The sequence below is a fragment of the Bombus huntii genome, chromosome 10, assembly GCF_024542735.1.
Source record: "Bombus huntii isolate Logan2020A chromosome 10, iyBomHunt1.1, whole genome shotgun sequence".
Taxonomy (NCBI): Eukaryota; Metazoa; Arthropoda; class Insecta; order Hymenoptera; family Apidae; genus Bombus; species Bombus huntii.
In genome coordinates this window covers 5,537,698-5,557,266 of record NC_066247.1, presented here as the reverse complement: position 1 = coordinate 5,557,266, position 19,569 = coordinate 5,537,698, and the positions used below count along the sequence as shown (strand labels likewise).

At 36.5% G+C, this 19,569-nt stretch overlaps 1 protein-coding gene and 1 non-coding gene across 3 annotated transcripts in view; both read left to right on the top strand.

Annotated features, from left to right (window-relative positions):
• The window catches only part of LOC126870035 (conserved oligomeric Golgi complex subunit 1), a 257,074-nt gene that overhangs the window by 165,342 nt on the left and 72,163 nt on the right, over nucleotides 1-19,569 (top strand). The window lies entirely within an intron of this gene.
• Nucleotides 13,817-13,888, top strand: Trnah-gug (transfer RNA histidin (anticodon GUG)). Its single transcript has one exon. It is a non-coding gene; the product is annotated as a tRNA-His (tRNA).

Below are 19,569 nucleotides of genomic sequence, written 5' to 3'. Positions count from 1 at the left end.
ACCCCTTTGCTAACCACGGCTATATACATCTCATTTTCGAGAATTCCTGTAAACGTCCATTTATACTCCTTCTTCCATCTACTTTCCTCTCCTCCCTTTTCTTTCTTTCTTTCTTTTTATTTTCTTTTGTTAGAAAGTGCTTTGATCGGTTTTCGGATCACAAGCTTGATCAGCGTTAGGGTGTTCTCAAAATGATATTGTCAATATTCTATGGTTTTCGACGATAATGTGCTTTGTTAGTAAATATCGGTAATCGTGGTACAAGGGGTGATTCTACGTGAAAAATAAGTTTGAAATAGGGAATAATATTTTTACATACGACGCGTCGTTTTTTTTTGGAAAATCGAGTTCGAAGATTTGTTTAGTATAATTTGATGTGAAAAAGTACCAGCTGGATATGAGTAAACAATCAGCAGGAGGTTGTCATATAATACATATTGTCAATATTCCATGGTTTTCGACTATAATGCGGTTTGGTAATAAATATTGGCAGGGTGGGGTGGTAATCGTGGTACAAGGGGTGATTCTAAAAAATAAGTCGGAAATAGGGAATAATATTTTTACATACGACGCGTCGTTTTTTTTTTTTTTTTTTTTTTGAAAATCGAGTTTGAAGATTTGTTTAGTATAGTTTGATGTGAAAAAGTACCAGCTAGATATGAGTAAACAATCAGCAGGAAGTTATCATATAAGAGAAGGGAATAAGTCAAAAGCGTACAATACAGTGTTTTCGTTGAAGGCCTCGTTTTCGAGAAAATAATGCGTTGGACGTGTTTCAGCGAAGACGAACTGGTGTCTGATGTGTACGCCATACATTTTCAAATTTATTTTTCTCGAAAACGAAACATCTTATGAAAAAATCTCGTTCTACATTTTCGACTTATTTTTTAGTGTAGTTTAAATCTCTATCGATTGTTTGCTCTTGCGCGGTTCCGAATTAACCAAATTTAAATGTACTTGTCAAATCTTGCAAGTCGATCTTCTCGAAGACAAAACCTGAGATGAAAAAATGTCGCGTGAAATTTTCTTCTTATTTTTTCACGTACAATTATATAAGATTATCGTCCCACCCGGTATATTGATAATCTTACAAGTTTGATTGATATTATTTAGAAGAAGACACCATAAGAGATACGTGTTACATAAAGTCAATCTAGTCATCTCCTTTCTCTGTTTCTCGATGTCTAAAGCTTCTTCCATTTTTTATGGGATATTTGTTTTTCTTTTGATATATTATTTTCTTGTTTCTTTTATTTTTCGTTTTGATCGTTACTTCTTTCAATTCGTTCGAAGTTCTTCCTTCGAACATTTTAAGAAAAGCCCTTTGCATCGAACGTAACAGTTGGTTTAATATTGCGCATTGGGCGTTGCACATGTGAGAAGCATCTGTAGTTTCCTCGTACCTTCCTCGTTTATGTTTCATGTTATTCTAAAAGATTCCATAATTTCAATGAAAAAAAGCTTAAACTTCACCGTTTTGAAGTTCCCATGTCGTTCTCTGTAATTGCAAAAGGCAAACAGATGTTGCTTACTCTCTAGTCACTTTAATGTGAATCATTCTTTATTTCTAAATCGTCAAATATCTTTTATAAAAACGTATTTTCTGCTACATTCTATCAACTGGAAGACCAATTGGTCAAACAGTAATTCATTTCTCACCCAATAAACTGACTTCTCTATTACGCTCAAACGAGTAACTTGAAAAGTAGCATATCTGAAAAAGAGTAACTCATTACCAAAGCTAATCCAATTCAGCAACTTGAAAATTAGCGTCTCCCAAAAGGAATAATTCATCACCAAAGCTAATGCAATTCTACTTCAAATTTGACGAATCCATTACATTTCCCACTGCATTAAATCCCATTTCCGACGAAAATCTTCCGGAAAAAGTAACTTGACTGGTCGCCAATAAGTTTGCTCTTGAAAATTAGAATATTTGAAAAAGAGCAACGCAACTATTAGATTGCCTGAAAAGCGTCTTTCTTTCGTAAACTTTTCGGGCAATCTAATAAATCGCCGCTAAAGCTAATCCGATTCGATTCCTAACTCGATGAACCCACTATACTCTATCTATTAAATTCCGTTTGATTGGGAAAACAAATTTCTCCCAGAAAAAATAATTCATCCCTCGGAAGCTCCAACTCATCACCGGTAAATTCATTTTTCTACCCCCATTGAAGTGACTGGAAAACTAGCGCATCTCGAAAAGAATAATTCAACCAGATCGCTACCATAGCCAATCCGATGAATCCACTATACCTTGAATTGTATTCTATTAAAATCCCGTTTCATTGGAACACCAATCTCCGCCGAACAAGTATAATTCGTTGCTAAAGCGATAACTCACGTCGTCCGTAAGTTCATCTTTCCATGGCGTTGAAGTAACTCGGACACGAGCATATTTGAAAAAGAAGAGTTGGACAGGCTCGATGGTAAAGCTAATCAAATTCAATTTCCACCTGGGCAATGCCACTTTTTCTCTCGTCGTTCACAACGAACGTCAGAAAAATCCATTTCTTCCGAAGACCAACAAGTTCATTGATTCTCAGCAATTGGCCATAATCAAACTCGTTAAACTTTTTCAAAGTGTATAGTAGTACCCTCGGCTAGATGCCGTTCAGTCCCTCGAGAGATCGTTAAAACGTGGTCGGACGTACGTACGCCTGTGTGTGTGTGTCGCGAGTAGCTTACAGGCGTGGCGTCGCGCATCGAAAAAGATGAGAGGGCTAATAAAGGCTTAGAAATAGATGGTCAGCCTTCGGCGATCGAGCGGATTTACGACGCCTCGTGTATCATTATCATATTCCACGTAGCTAGCCGCGAGATCGCGTCGCGTAATAGAAGGTATCGTGCGATTCGCCGATAATTCATACGGCGATCGTAATGCTCGTCCAGCGGCGCTATTTCATCCGATTAATTATTTATTCAATCGTATAGTCGATATCGCGTGATGAATTGAATGTTACCCCCTTTTTAAATGAACAGCTGTCACTCGTGAGAAATAATTCGCTGTTATCGCGTAGAATTCTGTTTCGGCAGGAGGAGGAACGTGGATATACCTACGCTGCAATTTTATATCGAGATTTTCCGATTTTTTGGTCAGACGTTAGATAGACATGACAAATGGAAGAGGAGGCGGACAAGAAAAATGATCATAGTGGAAGCGTATAAAGAAGACTTCAGAGGTGATCGTACTCGGTGCACGAGGACAGTATAAATAATAGTGTTAATATCGCGCACGATAATATCGATGAAGCGACTGTGAATAATAGGCTTCGTACCACAGATGATAATGCTTGCCGGACGACTATGAATAATAGGGTTAATGTTACAAATGGTTATACCTACGAAGTGTTATAAACAACGTTATTAATAGTACAAATGGCACGTATCTAGGAAATGTTGGGTTTGGAGTGATTGGGATTTGGTTTGACCAGTACTTTCTTATCTATTTCATGGAATATTTTATTATGGAATACGAAGAGCATGTTTTGTTATGGAACAGATAATTAAATACCAATTGCCATTGCCATTGCCATTGCCAATTGGTCACTGAAGAAAATGAAAACTTAATTCATGAAAGTGGACTGAGAATTAATTTGATTAATTCTAATTTCGTTACGAAATTACTCTTCATTAAGATCAAGGAAATTTTACTATACTTTTATTTTTGTATTGTAATACCTACAAAGTATCTACGTATTCATTTTTCGATTTATTTATAACGATACATTATATATCAAGAACAAGGATATTCGAGAATGCAAGAAAAAATGTACATACACGCGTTTATAAAATAACGCCAGATGGAAGGTTCCTGCGGCTGGTTACTTCTGGTTTCATATTGCAACGCGTGGATATTTTCGGAGGCTGTGCTCCTTGTCGTCGCACAAGACCGAAAGAAAGGGGTTGTGAAAGGGGAACAGTCTAATTTGTACCTTCTAACATAGAGAGGGTCCGGGAAAACGGCGGCTCTCTTTCATAAATAAAAAAAAAAAAATCCCATCTAGAGATTGAAACTTTATTTTTAACTTTGAGTATCTCACAGTTATTAAGGAGTACATAATTCAACAGCTTTATACCTCGTATAATGGCCAACCTTTAATAATCCTGTTTACATTTTCCTATTTTTAACGTAGCTCTAACGCTATTAACCTTTCTTTGTCCTCTCTTGTAGTTTAGTTTTTCATGTTTACGATATTTTATTGTATATTCAACGTTACATTAAGACACCGTATTGCATTGTAATTTGTATACTTTTCTTTTCTATACAATTCCCTGTAATGTCCTTGATTTTAATACGCGTTAATACAGAAAAACGTACGGTCTGTTTAAATAACAACATGGTATTGAAAAATGGATAGGGTAAGAATTTGTAAACTGTGAACTGTGAAGAATGTGTAAACAGCAGACATAATTCAATCTACAATTGGAGTTATCAATAATTGTATTATCAGAGCTATCAATAAAACAGCAGCTATCGACGTGAGTAAATTCTAAATTCCATTCTTTTATTCCTCCACATATGTATAAAAATATGAAATTCTATGAATATCCGCAGTTTACTTATATGCGTATTTCATATTGCTATTTCAGTCTTGCAAAACGTACAGGCTTCGTGTTAAGTACGAGATATGTTAAGCTTGTTGGTTGGAAAGGTAAACCATGAGCCGCAGCCAAAGAGAAATCTAGCTGGAAATTCGTCGTATCCCGGAAGGCAAGGATTATGGAAAATAAATAAAAAGCAAAGTACAACCTTCGAGTAATAACAGAATATACAAATTGTACAAAATATAGCGGGCCACGCTGTACGTAAAAGGCCAATCGTCGAATATCGACATCTCGGCAGACACGTTTGCATCCATTGTGCCTTGAAGCATCGAGGCTCTGATATATCGAGACCAGATATCTGCGTCGTTTTTAAGTCGCTAATTTATTCAAGCAGCGAGGACAACCGATACAAGGATATCCGAGCTCATTCAAAGAGCTAATCCGCGATCCTGCTGTCACCTGGCCGACCAATTAGAGGTTGAATTTACTGCAACGCCGAAAGGGTAGAACGTTGGAGGATATCGAGAGACAGCAAGTGCCATACTTTATCATTTTATTACGTTATGCCAAGAGTGAAACTCGATATCTCGACACCGAATCGTCAACTGTGAGACGTGTCTTCGCGCTGATATTAAACTTATGAAAATACGAACTCATGAGAAATTGAGATATTCGAGACTTCGCAAGGATAAAATTAGTCGAGCGGCTGGCGAGTGGCTGGAAATTGTAAAATTGCTTTAATGCGAATGCAACTGGTTGCTGTTTTCCACTTAGATGTATACGGTGATTTTCAAACGGAGAGCAACGGTGTGTATAAGACGTTTCAGAACCGAAATCAACGAGTTGCTGTGCCAACTACGTACCTGGCGAGCTTGTAAATTGCGAATGGTCGAGGTTTTTTATTTATACGGTGGTCTTCAAACAGAAGGCGGCAGCCTTCAAGCCACAAAGATTTGAGTTAGATAATTCGGAATTTAAGGAATTATTGCGCTAATTGTATATTTTGTGAGTAAATGGTCGGTGGTTTTCAAATAGAAAGCGGCAGTGTCTGTAAGATGTTTTGGAAGTTAAGGAACTGTTTGCAGTAAATATATATATTTTGTGGTCGGTGGTTCTCAGACGGAAAGCTACAATATGTATAGAATGTTAAAGAATTGAAAAATTTGCCGAGCTAACTATGTATCTTGCGGGTAAATGGTTGGTGTTTTTCATTTGTATGTCGGTTCTCAGGCAGCGAGAGAGCGTGTAGGATGTTCCAGAATCGATAAAGCTGCTGCGATAATTTGTTGCAAAGTTACAGAAACTAGTTCAAGATCAAACACAATCACTTTTCCAAACGTACTATAATTTCATATATCTGCAATGATAAACCATGCAATTTTCTAATACGATATCTATACCTTTCTTTCTGTATAAATATAATTTGAGTATTGGAGCTACTTGTATCGCTATACATTTTCAATTGTGGGTTAATTAAGTAGAAGATGGTACAAGATAATGAGGGAAAGAATTCTTGTCTGATGAAGCTACAGTAGCTACTTAGTCGTAAAAGCGCTTTATTTATATATTATGCAGAACATTTTCAAGCGTCTCGTTAGCGCTGTAAAGAGACACAGCTGTCGTGATTATGCTGGTAAAATTAGAAACAGATCTGGAAATGTGTATAGAACTTACAAAATATTTACTAGAAGCATATACTTGGCAAATATCACCAGAGTTGGAGCAATCGATTATTTGCTATATGAATAAACCACTACATTTAGTGAGTCGATCTTCGGTTCTGATTGTATAATATGTTTAAAACTATCGTCCTATTGATACAGTAGTTACAGTGTTTATGCTAATTTTTCGCTAAGTGTATGTTTGCAATGTCTTGTGACTTCTATATACATTTTCGGATTGGTTGCAAATTTTACCGATATAATCATGACAGCCGTGTCTCTTTACAGCGCTAACGAAATTTCAAAAAGTGTCGTGCAACGCACGAAATACATTCGTAAAAATGTAATATAAGGATACTTCTATCAATCATTACACATACAAAATCTTGCTCGTTAATAACATGCTTAATCTACACTATCGAGTAGAAATTCTGAAACACCCAGTATACCAGAGAAGACAACATTTTAAAAAGAGTGTCGCGGAATATAACCGTGAAACGTTCGGATAAATAAAGGATCTAAGCGCCTGAACGTAACCAAGCTCGAATTGGCCAATTAAACTTTCTGATGCGCGTCTCACGCACGAATACCGCGTGTATCAAATAGATGCGATTCGACGCGACGAACGTGAAGCTTTAATTACGTTATAACGTCAGGTTATCGTGTCCCAGAAATATCGTTCCCGTGGAAAATCCATAAATACGTTTAACGATTTCCCATTGATCGGTGGTAGCCTAACTCGCGGAGGAGCAGACATGATCGATCGTGCGATTAATATATCGCATCACGAGCTTGTTACGTAGATCTGCAGTATCGGTGGATTGCTGGATTGCTGGTCGATTAAATTGCTGCGTATCCGTGAAATGGCGATATTCACGCCGATATCGCGCAATCTCACGATACTCACGCGTAAATGGAACTGTTCGCATAAACGGACAGGGATAATAAATCGGATAGAGGAACAGCGATTGTGAAATTTAGTGGAACGTTATTAGAGACGTTGCAATGAGATATACGTAACTGTGGCCAGAAATTGCGAGAAATTTATTATACGTGAACTTTCACCATTAAATCCTGCAAATTCTTTGAAAATAGAACGACCAATGTATAAATTAGAGAATTAAGAACTTGTATATTTGACAGGAATGGTATATAGTGGGATTAGGAATATCTCCTCGTCGAAACGTTATCTCGATCATTAAATTGATTATCCTTGAATCCTTATCGTCATTTTCGTACTTGGTATTTTATTTTCCTGCTTGATACTATCCTAATGATACTCGATTATTTATTTTCTAAATATGCCTGATGCGTCGTGCTTTACGAATCGATCACGCGAGAACATTTAGTGAGAAAAATACTTTTCAATGCAAAGCTCGCGCCTAATAATCTTCTAAATTGAATATCTTCCCAAAGTTCGTAAAATAATCCCGGAAGTGTCTAGCATTTTATAGCGAAAAGATTAAAAAATAGCGAAATAGTATTATATAGTAAAGGCATTATAATATTGCAAGATATTATCACTGTATAATATATGTATTTATCCAGCATAGTAATTTGAAGAATCCCATACGTGTTCCTTATTCTCACCACTCGAATGGATAATTTCGCTCGTCAATGAACGTCCATCAATGAATGGATCTTCTTAAAGAGCTGAATAGAGCTTGGCTAGCTGGCACCGATGCCAGGTATTGTTTGTAGCTGGAAAGATTTCGCTTCGGACGGCGTTTCTTTTTTTTCTTCTTCTTCTTGTTCTTCCAACCCGCTGCCGCTGCGGTAATTTGCCGCCAACCACTCGTCTGTATCGAACCTAAAAGTGCAAGTGCTATGGGCACACGCCCACAATCTTAAGTACCTGGCATTGGCGCTAGCTAGCCAGGACCTATTCAACTCTTTAAGATCTATTCTACAGAATTCCAACAATATATTGCACACCTCGCCAGCAGGCGTCTAGAATTTTATTTCAGTGCTCGGCTTATAAAAATTCATGGACTGTAAATTTCAGTATTTGCTCTGGTCAAATAGAAGTCAGTTCGTTCAAATAAAATAACAGGTAATCCTATTACTTGTTATACGTTTTATTCGACTGATTTGATTCGCTCTGATCAGGTATTACTTGAAAACCATCTATTTACATTTCCACACAAAGTGAATCTTTTTCTCCGTTGCTTCCAAAATAAGAATAACAAATTAGTCGATATATTTCATTGCCTCAAATCGTTACTTTTTCAAATAGAACATACCCAAGCACAAAGTGAATCTTTTTCTCTGTTGTTTCCAAAATAAGAATGACAAATTAGTCGATATATTTTATTGCTTCAAATCGTCCTTTTTCAAATAGAACATACCCAAGCACAAAGTGAATCTTTTTCTCTGTTGTTTTCAAAATGACAAATTAGTTGATATATTTCGTTGCTTCAAATCGTTACTTTTTCAAATAGAATATACCCAAGCACAAAGTGAATCTTTTTCTCTGTTGTTTTCAAAATAAGAATGACAAATTAGTCGATATATTTCATTGCTTCAAATCGTTACTTTTTCATATGGAATATACCCAAGCACAAAGTGAATCTTTTTCTCTGTTGTTTCCAAAATAAGAATGACAAATTAGTCGATATATTTTATTGCTTCAAATCGTTACTTTTTCAAATAGAATATACCCAAGCACAAAGTGAATCTTTTTCTCTGTTGTTTTCAAAATAACAAATTAGTCGATATATTTAATTGCCTCAAATCGTTACTTTTTCAAATAGAACATACCCAAGCACAAAGTGAATCTTTTTCTCTGTTGTTTTCAAAATAACAAATTAGTCGATATATTTAATTGCCTCAAATCGTTACTTTTTCAAATAGAACATACCCAAGCACGAAGTGAATCTTTTTCTCTGTTGTTTTCAAAATAAGAATAACAAATTAGTCGATATATTTCATTGCTTCAAATCGTTACTTTTTCAAGTAGAATATGCCCAAGCCTGTCGTCTATTTATACGAAACACTCGGTTTCATAACTTCCCACATTCAGCCCATTCCCTTGGGTCTCCGCTTCGCTTGTACGTCGCTGATATTCCATGAATTTTGTGTCCTGCAACAGGAGATGTAGAGGATGTCTTGAAAACGTCACGCGTTTTTCCTACGATTTCGATAAGCTTTTTAACAGGTGGCCGGTGCAAGGCAACCCGAGGGAAGCTTTCGCGAGCCTCAGCGATCTCAAACAGCCGCACACCTCTGACTACGGTACCTTGTCCTTGTACTCAGCGCTATTAACGTCTCAAGCATCGTCTCGGATGAATAAATAGTCGGTAGATGGTGTGCCGCTATCTAGTATCTCGAAAAGATATAAGATCTCGGCGGATCGATATTTCAAAGTCAGAAGAAATCGATTGAATTTAACATCGTCTTGTTGTTTTTAATGTTGTTAATCGCTGTTGATATTGGTGTTGGCTAGAACGAAGCGAAATGCTTTAAGTTCGATAGCGTTATCAAATTGAGGCGTCTCGAATTTTACAGGGATACAACTATACGAGTGCGTGGTCTATATCGCGGTATCTGAAATTCTGATAGGTAATTGACAGCCGGATATCTTGGCTAATATATTTTACATCTTTATATTGGAGGATTTTCAGAATGGCGACGGAGCCTATTTAAATGCCGATACATCGATAACGCAGGTTCGTACCTGTGTTTTAATTGCGCGTATATTTCAAATGCCTGATATTGTAAACACTCGATCGATTTGATATGGTATCTTCGAAGTGCGAAGTAAATGCTTAATTAAAGTATTTCCAGCATGTATATAGCTCCGATTTTAGCTGCGTGTAACGCCTTAAATCGTTGCTTCTTCGAATATTTCAAGGTTTAATAATTGCAAATATTAAAACAGCGAAATGTATCCAATTCCTGTGTGCGTGTTTACAAATATATATTTGATTACGTTGAATGAAATATCTCTGTGTACCTGGCATGGCGAATATTCCAATACTCCACTACTCATTGACCACATGATCGAAGTACATTTGCAAATCCATTAATATCCTGATACGCAGTACGATATATCCAAAGCAGTAGTATCAAAGCAGACTAGATATAAATATTTAATAAATATTTAACGCTCTTCTGTGAAATATTCTTCCACTAAACAGACTGAAAGAGAAGATATTTCTGATTAAACGTTACCAAGTTCTATAACAATTTGGATAAAACAAATTCGTACACCAATCGATTTCTACGATAATTCTGGACAACACGCAGCTTCTAATTCCCCAGGCTATTTTTAAAACAATGAAAAAGAATTTTCTTAAGGTCTTAGAAAAATTTGTAACGCATCGAAAATCTTATTTAACTTTAAAAAAGTTCATCATTATTTCGAAGAAAACACCGTTATTTACGATATTTTATTTCTTACACGCTGTTGTATATCCATACTCTTCAACCTGTAATAATAATTTCCTCTTCTTTTCTATTCGTTTTTTACGACCAACTGTTTACGACCAACCGCACAACGAAATTATAACAATAACGTAATGAATAAACCACAAGAAAACGATGCACTGAAGCATCGTTGTACCTGCATTACCAACCAATTTGTTTTCTGCCTAATCGGCGTATCTAACGTGCGACGTTCCCTGTAAATGCGGCGACGAAACGCCACGCCGCGAACTTAAGATCGGTATCGCTCGCAGCGCAATGTTCAGAAGGTGAAGGTTAACGCGATCTAACGAGCGGCCGTCACCTCTTCTGCGTGCCTTTCCTCTATCTGCCGCGAAATGCACTGGAAAAACACGCTTATCGCGTTGCTCACGTATCAGTGCTTCGCTAACGACCGACCGGCATGTATTTTCACGCTTAAATACGATCCAATTATATACATACTTGCGCAATGGGATTTTCATTGACAGATTAAAACAAAACTATCATCGGCTGGCTGAAAATAATTTTTGTCTTTAATTCCAAAAATTTCTCTCTTTATTCCAAAATTATTTGCAATTCTGCATTGATTAACTTTTGTTCAAGTAATTTGTCTTATCTATATCTTTGAAGACTATTTTTTATTACCATTTAGTGCATCATAGCGCTACGAAAATACGTTGAATATATTTTACGATATTATTTAACATCAAACGATAGTAAATGCAAACGAAGACTTCAATAAATCAAACGAAGTGGATACTATCGATATGAAATTTTCTTGAAATTGTCGTTGTAATCTTGAATTATTATGCAACGATGTTATTTTTTCATATTATAATAGTCGCTATACTATTAACACTAGCACACTGGAATTAATGAAAACTTGTGTCTTGTATTATTTTCATCAACGAAAAAGTGAAAAAAAAAAGGAAGATGGCCTATCGCGTAAATAATTTTACAATTTTTCTCATTTCGAAATATTTGTTAAATTTCAAAGTTACATTGAGAAAGTATAATGAATGTTGCCATACCATCTAGAAATCGATTTAAACTGTCAGAAGCGTAGAACTGGTGGTAATGGGAACAGAGAAACAGTGTTTCGGGGATGACAATCTGATCTTCTGAGGATCACACGTGGTATTAGCGTGTCAGAAGCTAACTGGGATTTGCTTGTTACACGCGTTTCCGGGGTGTTTCCGTGGCATCAGATTTTCCGTTATGACGCTCTTTATCTTTTCCGTCCACGTGGCAAGGAAACGTGACCGGGTTTCCGCATCGCGTTTTCGACAGGAAGACACGTTGATCCCGCGGAAGGGTTTCTACCTTTTACCAATTAACAGGTTAAACAAAGTGTTGGTCGCACGTGCGTGTAGTGGTTGGTTCCTGTTTTGTAATTCTGTAGCTAATAATATACACGGTGACGAAGAAAAATGTCTACGCTACAAGATCTCGTGTAAAGAATACGATCTTTTTATTGAATTTTTAATAAAATACGTCTTTGTTAAGTTTAATGAGAGGGTATTGAGATTTCGATGCTTGGAAATTTTATGAACGAAGAGAATCGGCATCTTTTAAATGAAAGAAATTGAAAATTTATATGAGACTAGAAAATTTGTAGAAAAGCAGTTTGGCAATTTGGGAAGAGCTCGGGAATCTTTGAAAAATGTTCATAAATTCAAGGAAAAGAGGATTTTGATAACTCAGGAATTCTGCAACTTTGCAAAGAAGAGAAATAAAATTGCAAACTCTTCTATTTGCTAAAAGAAATGTTTAAAATTAAGAAGGGAAGAATCTAATAAACAAGAATGACAAGAAATGTTATGAAAGAGAACCAGTGATATATAATAAAGAATAACGAGCAAATTAATAAATGTTTATTAATTTGAATATCGAATAAACGATATGGCAATAGCTATTATGCTATTATATCCTAATTTATTAACACTAGAATCTCCATAATTGGAAACTTCGTTTATCACAACATTTATCTTATTCCAGTATCAACGTTATTGATCAGCAAATGACAATTTGGTGGATTCAAGATCCTTCTCAATGTTAGCATTTGCATAAGAACTTAATTACTTGTTCGTCAATTAATTCATTATAATTCACGTAATGGCAGCGAGGTTCTAATTAACCAAGGGAAACTTGACCTGTTCCAGGCGGCTGTTTACTTGCACAATATTTACCATTGGTTATTTTTGTACACAGCATTTTATAATCATAAATTCCACAAATGTGAATCAAATTTAAGAATTAAGAAATATTAGTTCTGATATATTTGTTTAGTGTACATTGCCTGTATTAACACAAAATAAAGAATTTTTCACGTTGCGCTTATGTTATACTATTATTTTGGATAATAAATAATCCGAAAAATTCTGTGAAGGGCTGCTAATATTCGTACAAATGAACTGCGTTCTCGTTATCTAACGATTATCGTCTCTGCACTCTATCTAGTCGAGTGCGTGCAGATAAGAGATTAATAAGCTACTCGCTATATTACAGTAATTTTACATTGCATTAATTTCCAAACGATATTTTCAACATTTTATAAAGTTTTATCAATCGATACCGTTGCAGTTGCTTACAAAATAATTATAACATTAGCGTAATGTAAGAAATTCTTTAGTCTGTTGATACAGGTAATATATTGGGTTGGCAACTAAGTGATTGCGGATTTTGTCATTACCACCTAATGAAAAAACCCGCAATCACTTAGTTGCCAACCCAATAAATCAAAGAAATATGTAAGAGGTTAATTCTTAAATTCGATTCACATTTTGCGGAATTTATGATTATAAAATGCTGTGTACAAATTTGTTCTTAATACAAAAATAATAATTGCAAATGTTGCATTATGATACCGGTTAATGAAAAATGTATTAATAATATTCGGATCGTAAGGGATCGCATAAATATTGGACGATAATAAATGTTAGTCTTAACGTGAAAACGGTATTACGTTCCTTTCATAATAATCTCATTGTGTCTCTAGAATTCATAAATCATAAATGTACGTACATATATATGCATATAATTTGATTAATATAATTACAGCCAGTTTGAATTATAGATGAATGAATTAATCACAATTGTATCAGAGTAGAAAGATCTTCACGGTTGATGGATCAACTTGGTCATTGCTGGTAGTTATCATCGACCTTCCAGAATGTTCCAGACATAATACTCCAATAGCCGTGATCGTCTAGTGGTTAGGACCCTACGTTGTGGCCGTAGTAACCCAGGTTCGAATCCTGGTCACGGCAATGTGCCAAGGCACATTGTCACGGTGGAGGTTTATTTTTTTTTCTTTTTTATTTAATTTTCTCAAAAGTTCTCTTAGCTCGGTATTAACAAAAATAAAAATTTTCGATAGAATTACGATTCTCTTGTTGATTTGCTCGTGACAGTTCGTAAATTGGTGACCAATGAAGTAATTGACTGGAATTTGTATTAGCAAAGGAAATATATTTTACTATTACTGTAATTTGCATATTATTGTTCTAAATGTGTTAGAACATTGAAAGATCATGATAAAATTTTTCTCAAAAATAATTCTATGAATTTGAATGCTCTGAAATTTTTCGTCGAGCAAAGGATGATAAGATTTCTAACTGGGGATTTCCAAATAAAATTGAATCCTCAATTGTTTTAAAATTCATATGATAATATAATTAATATTTGTCGTATGAATGTCACTCAGATCAATCTGGAATAGTCCTACGTCTGATATAACTCGTAGAAACATCTGACATAAGCGAACGATAACGATACAAGTTTCCTATTATATTCGTTTTTTGTAACGAGTGCAGCTCGATAGACTAGTTAAATTAAGAGAAAGAAAAAATTCTGTTTAACGCGTATCCGGATATTTTATCAAAGTAATTTCATACAATACTCAAAATTGAAGTTTTATTTATAGAAGAATTGTTTCATCAAAATTCTATTGAAGAGGTAAAATCAATTCAAATGTATTTACTTATAATTTATTCTTCTGCTTATGCATAGAACTTGTGAAAAAGTAGTCGAAGTAACAATGCTCATACATAAATACAGCAACATTTTTTAAACAACATTGAATATTGTACGTGATAGTTTCTAATGACGTTGCAAACATTTCTATGCATTTAATTATTCGGACATGATAAACGTTTGTACAGAACCTCAAATTCCATTATCGCTAATTTTTTTTGCATCTAATTACTATAAACAAACAAATGTGAACGAGGAAAATCTATTTTATAGACTCGAATAATAATCGACTAAAAATCTTTACTGCCATTAATTCGATTAAACTCACACCAGAAGATGCAAAGATTCACGAGATTTCAAATTATTAATCGACTAAAATTTCGTGAATATCGTAGCTTGTTAAACGTAAGAAAACGTGGCGTTTGCAACAGTAAAACTCCGGTTCAAGGAACTTCCCCGCGGATCAACAGGAAGTCCCTCGTTCGATCTTTACACGACTTCGCCAGCACGCTAAACCACAACGTGACAGGTCCAGTGGAACGTGTAGCGCGTTGCGGTAGGTCCTTGTCACGAGAACGATAAATCTCACGAGTCCAATATTCGCCACGAGAAACGTTCTCCGCCTGTTTCGCGGAACCATAATGAAAATTCCATGTAACTCAGATTCCAATACATACGAGTACATCTGTGCCCTATGTCGCAATCTGCTGGCAATAAATTCATTTAAATATCATAGAACGTTTCTGATAATACTAGCTGGAATTTCGACTGGAATTTCATTGCAGTTTTTACCATAATATTTAGACGCCGGTTACATCGTGAATCGTAAATAACCACGGAAAAGAAACTTCTCGGAACTTGGTTAAAAGAATGAGCTCGTGTGGATATCTTTCTGTTTCGTAAGGCTGTTCGAAAGTTTTCGGGAAATAGAAGGAAGTTGGAATGTACAGCGCTGTAGGAGACGAATGCATAAAATTCGCAAGCTGTTTGAAGAAGGAGAATTGAAAGTTGGACAGGATCGTGAAAGAGCATCGAAGGTCTCCGGAGACTTTGAAGCAGACGCAAGTTCAGGATTTGAGAGTTTTACGAATTGAAAATGCCAGCAGTTTGAAAATTGAACGAAAGATGAGGATCGAAAATCTTACATTGCTTCGTCATATTTCTCGATGATAATTTATTTGGCCTTTAACCCTTTAAATACGGCTGTTGTAAAAAGCCAGTGAATTGAGATTCTCGTAAATTACAACCGCGGCCGAAAAGCGATAGTTCGAAGAAATTATCGACCATTCTGTTTTATGATTACTCTGCTGTATCAATAATTATAATTTTGTATTTATCCTGCACTTTCTTTCCGCGAGACGAATATTTCTATTTCTGTGTAACCGCTTCTCACAAATAGGTTCACTTCAATTATATTGATAATGATATTGTATTTTTCATCTTTTCTGCATTTAGAGGAAATAACTTATGAAAATGTGCCGCTTAATAGATTAATTTATAAACAAATATATGATCAAGATATCTAGGATTCTGAAACAATTCTAATACTCAAGAGGGAAACGCGTTATTAAGTAAATTATTAACACAAAAATCTTGCAGACACGGAAATTTATCTCGAATCTTTCAAACACAAAACATAGGATCCTGCAAGAAAAATTCTAAATATATCTGCTACGTTGTCGATCGATGCCATCGTTCAACGCGTGCAATATGAACGCTAAAGTACCGTGTTGGTTGGCACAGTTCCATCGTGTTCGTTCCCGTGGCCAACATACGTTATTATCCTCGTGCAGCTCGATTTTCAATCTTGTCGCACGCACACCGCATTATGCCGCGATATTTCTGGTACCCCTAACACCTTCGTGCCCCAAAACTGTTGCGATAAAGGAGCATAAATCACTCCTCGCCTGTTTTAGTACTCGTTTTCTATTTTCAGAATGGTCGAGACACAACCACGTTCGATTTTAACCGATATTAAAACCGCCAACTCTCAAACGTTAACGTTTAAAATAAACTTGTCGATGGATAGATACGTTACGTTTATGGGATATAATAGAAAAATAAATTTATCCTCGGTAAATCAATTTTTCTTTCCTGTTAGCGGAACAACTATGAATTACGTGGGATTATAGAAGTTGGATATTTATTTGTGTTTAGTAGAATTTTCAATCTGTATTTCCTAAATTTGATTGTCGTATCATTATCTTCCAAATTTTGACATTAATTTTTACCTTCTCTCGAGTAAAATTCAGCTCAAAAGAAGGTTAGGTCTTCCCCAAATTTCGTTCACGTGTCAACCTTACGAAGCTCCCATGCTAATTAGATCACGCAGCTGTACTCGAGTCCTCGTCGATATTATACAAAAATACGACGCTAAATCAAGAAAACAAAAATCCGAAAATTAAAAAGGAAAAATACGAAAGAGAACATACCGGGGATATAATTCGAACACCGTCGTAAAAGAGTAGAAGAATGAAAGAGTGGGGGGCGTACCGAGAGTGGTTTGAAAATTAATGGCGGTGCAGCTCGAAAATTATCGCGAGCATTAATTACGATATTTACGAGACGAGGCGTCCGGTGTAGCTATCGTTTGTTTATTAATAACCTCGATAAATAAGTATCATGAAGCAATTATAAGTCGGCTGGACCGCCAGGAGCGACGTTCACGTACACTCGTGCAAACATGCTTCTATTTGTGAGGTTAGGTTTGGTTAGAGTGGGGGCGAACGTCGCGGAAAAAAGGGGGCGAAGAAAGTGATTCGATGAGAGTAGAGGAAGACTGCCGGCCGATTTATTGGCTCGCGTGTTGGAGGGCAACGGGTGGTGCTTGTTAAGCCGGCTTTACAGCGGCACGACCGCGGCCAGATACCTTTATCATCGACTATAAATTTCGGCAGCGCCCCGATAGAAAGGGTCCGCGCGTTTGTAATTGGCAATAATTCACGGGTAGGAACAGCCGCGAGAAACGAGCCTGTCGATTCACGATCCACCGTCGAGATCATCGCGCACTGTACCTACGCATGTACAACCGTATAGTTGCGATACAGCCGTTAAAGGGAACGAATTCTGCCTCGTCTTATTCTTCTTTGTCCCTCCTCTTCTTCTTTTTCGCGATCTGTACAAATTGAGACGTTTGTACGGCACACCGTTTCGAGATGTGCTCTGGGTATCTTGGGTGTTGTATCTTGGAAGCTGGAATCTTAGGTTAGAAAGGAGGCAAGGAGAGAAACAAAAGTTGTTGGAGAATGATGGGTTCAAGACTGTGTGATTGCAGGGGATTGGACGTGCAGATTACATTCCTTTTCGGTACATAATGCGAGGAGAATTGGAAGCTTGGCGTCCTGGGGAATTCTTGTCTGTGGTGGCGCTAGTGTCCTACGTATCATATTACGTATGATGACGTATTTTCATCGGAGCAAATGCACGTGATGTCTTTTAAATTGTTTCTTCTTGCCGCATAATTTGAGGTGCATCTTAGATATTGCGATTGCATTGTATTCTTTAATTGTTTCATTAAATTTAGTTAAATTAAAGGGCAATGAACGTGGTAATTATGTTCCTTTCGGATGCACAATGTCAGCAGATTGGGAACATTATATGGCCAACGAGTTCTAGTCCGTGGTGGCGCTAGTGTCGTTTGGCGTATGTACAATTCTATAGAATGCAGTGTATTTTGATCGAGTTACATTCTTTAAAGATTGCGCCAAGAGATTGTACTGAATAGACAAAAGAATCGAATATCTTTGCAGGAATATTACAAATGGACAAATTCGTGCCCAGAATAAATAAGATCAAAAAGAAGAGGGATTATCGATCTGACAATATCTGTTTCCATATAATCTCGTTGTATATCTACAAAATTCATCCATACAAATCGAGGTAACTCGAAACTATTCAACTTTCTCCTCTATCATTCGGCTGCAATCAGACGTGAAATATAATGCATCCAGCTACGCAATCGGCTGTACACTTTTTAGCACGGTCATTCAACAAACATAAATACACCATGTCTAATACATCTAATCCAGTTTCCAACGTCTAGTGACAAGAAAATAAGATACTACAAGACGCCGCGATTACACGCAACTACAAGCAACACGCCTGTAACGAAACCGTATAAAACTGTATATATACCTCCTTTTCCTCATTTTTCCCGCAGACAGTACAAGTTCTAAATTGCAAGCTGCAGATGCTATAAATTCATCTCGATGTCTTTGGCTTATATAGTTCTTACCATCGTCATCGTTTTCCATTAAAAAAAAAAAAAAAAAAAAAAGAGAGAGAAAAGCGGCTGGTCAGTTTTGGCGCGAAACGCCGAGTAATTCAAACGCAATTATCCGATCGTGAGGCGATTATCGATCGCAAGTCGATTAGGAGGCCATGGTAATTGCAGATAAGCATCCTTTTATTACTGATGGTCAAGACAAAAGTAACGTATTATTATAAGTAACTTTAGAGTCACAAAGAGCGTACTGCGGAAAATTGCTGGAATTTATCAGCCGAGCAGACGGCGAACAGAACTTGTCGCAGAATATCTTTATGGCTCAATCAGCGTTTGCAAATCGTTCGTAAATCATGGTTTCTTATGGCGGGCAGGGAAATAAAGGTGCGTTTTTCCGTCGTCGACGAGATGAGTTATCGCGCGCGCATGCTAGGGAAAATTTAAACGTGCGCTCGAGGGCGTTCAAGCCGATTTAATGGAGGGCACGGACGACAGAATTATTACTGGTGGGTAGAATGGCTTGGACAGAAGGTCGAAGGAAATTGAGGGGTTCGATAGTGAGATCGATCGATGTGCAGTCTAAATTGACGTTTATTTAATGGATACTAATCCAGTAAAGCTCTAGGTGGCCGTGTAGTTTGTATTTATGAACGTGCATGAAGGTAAGAACAATTTCATACAGTGCGTTTACGCTGCATTTCCATTTATTATCTGTAACCTGACCTCATTGCCTGAAAAGAGTTCACGAAGCTG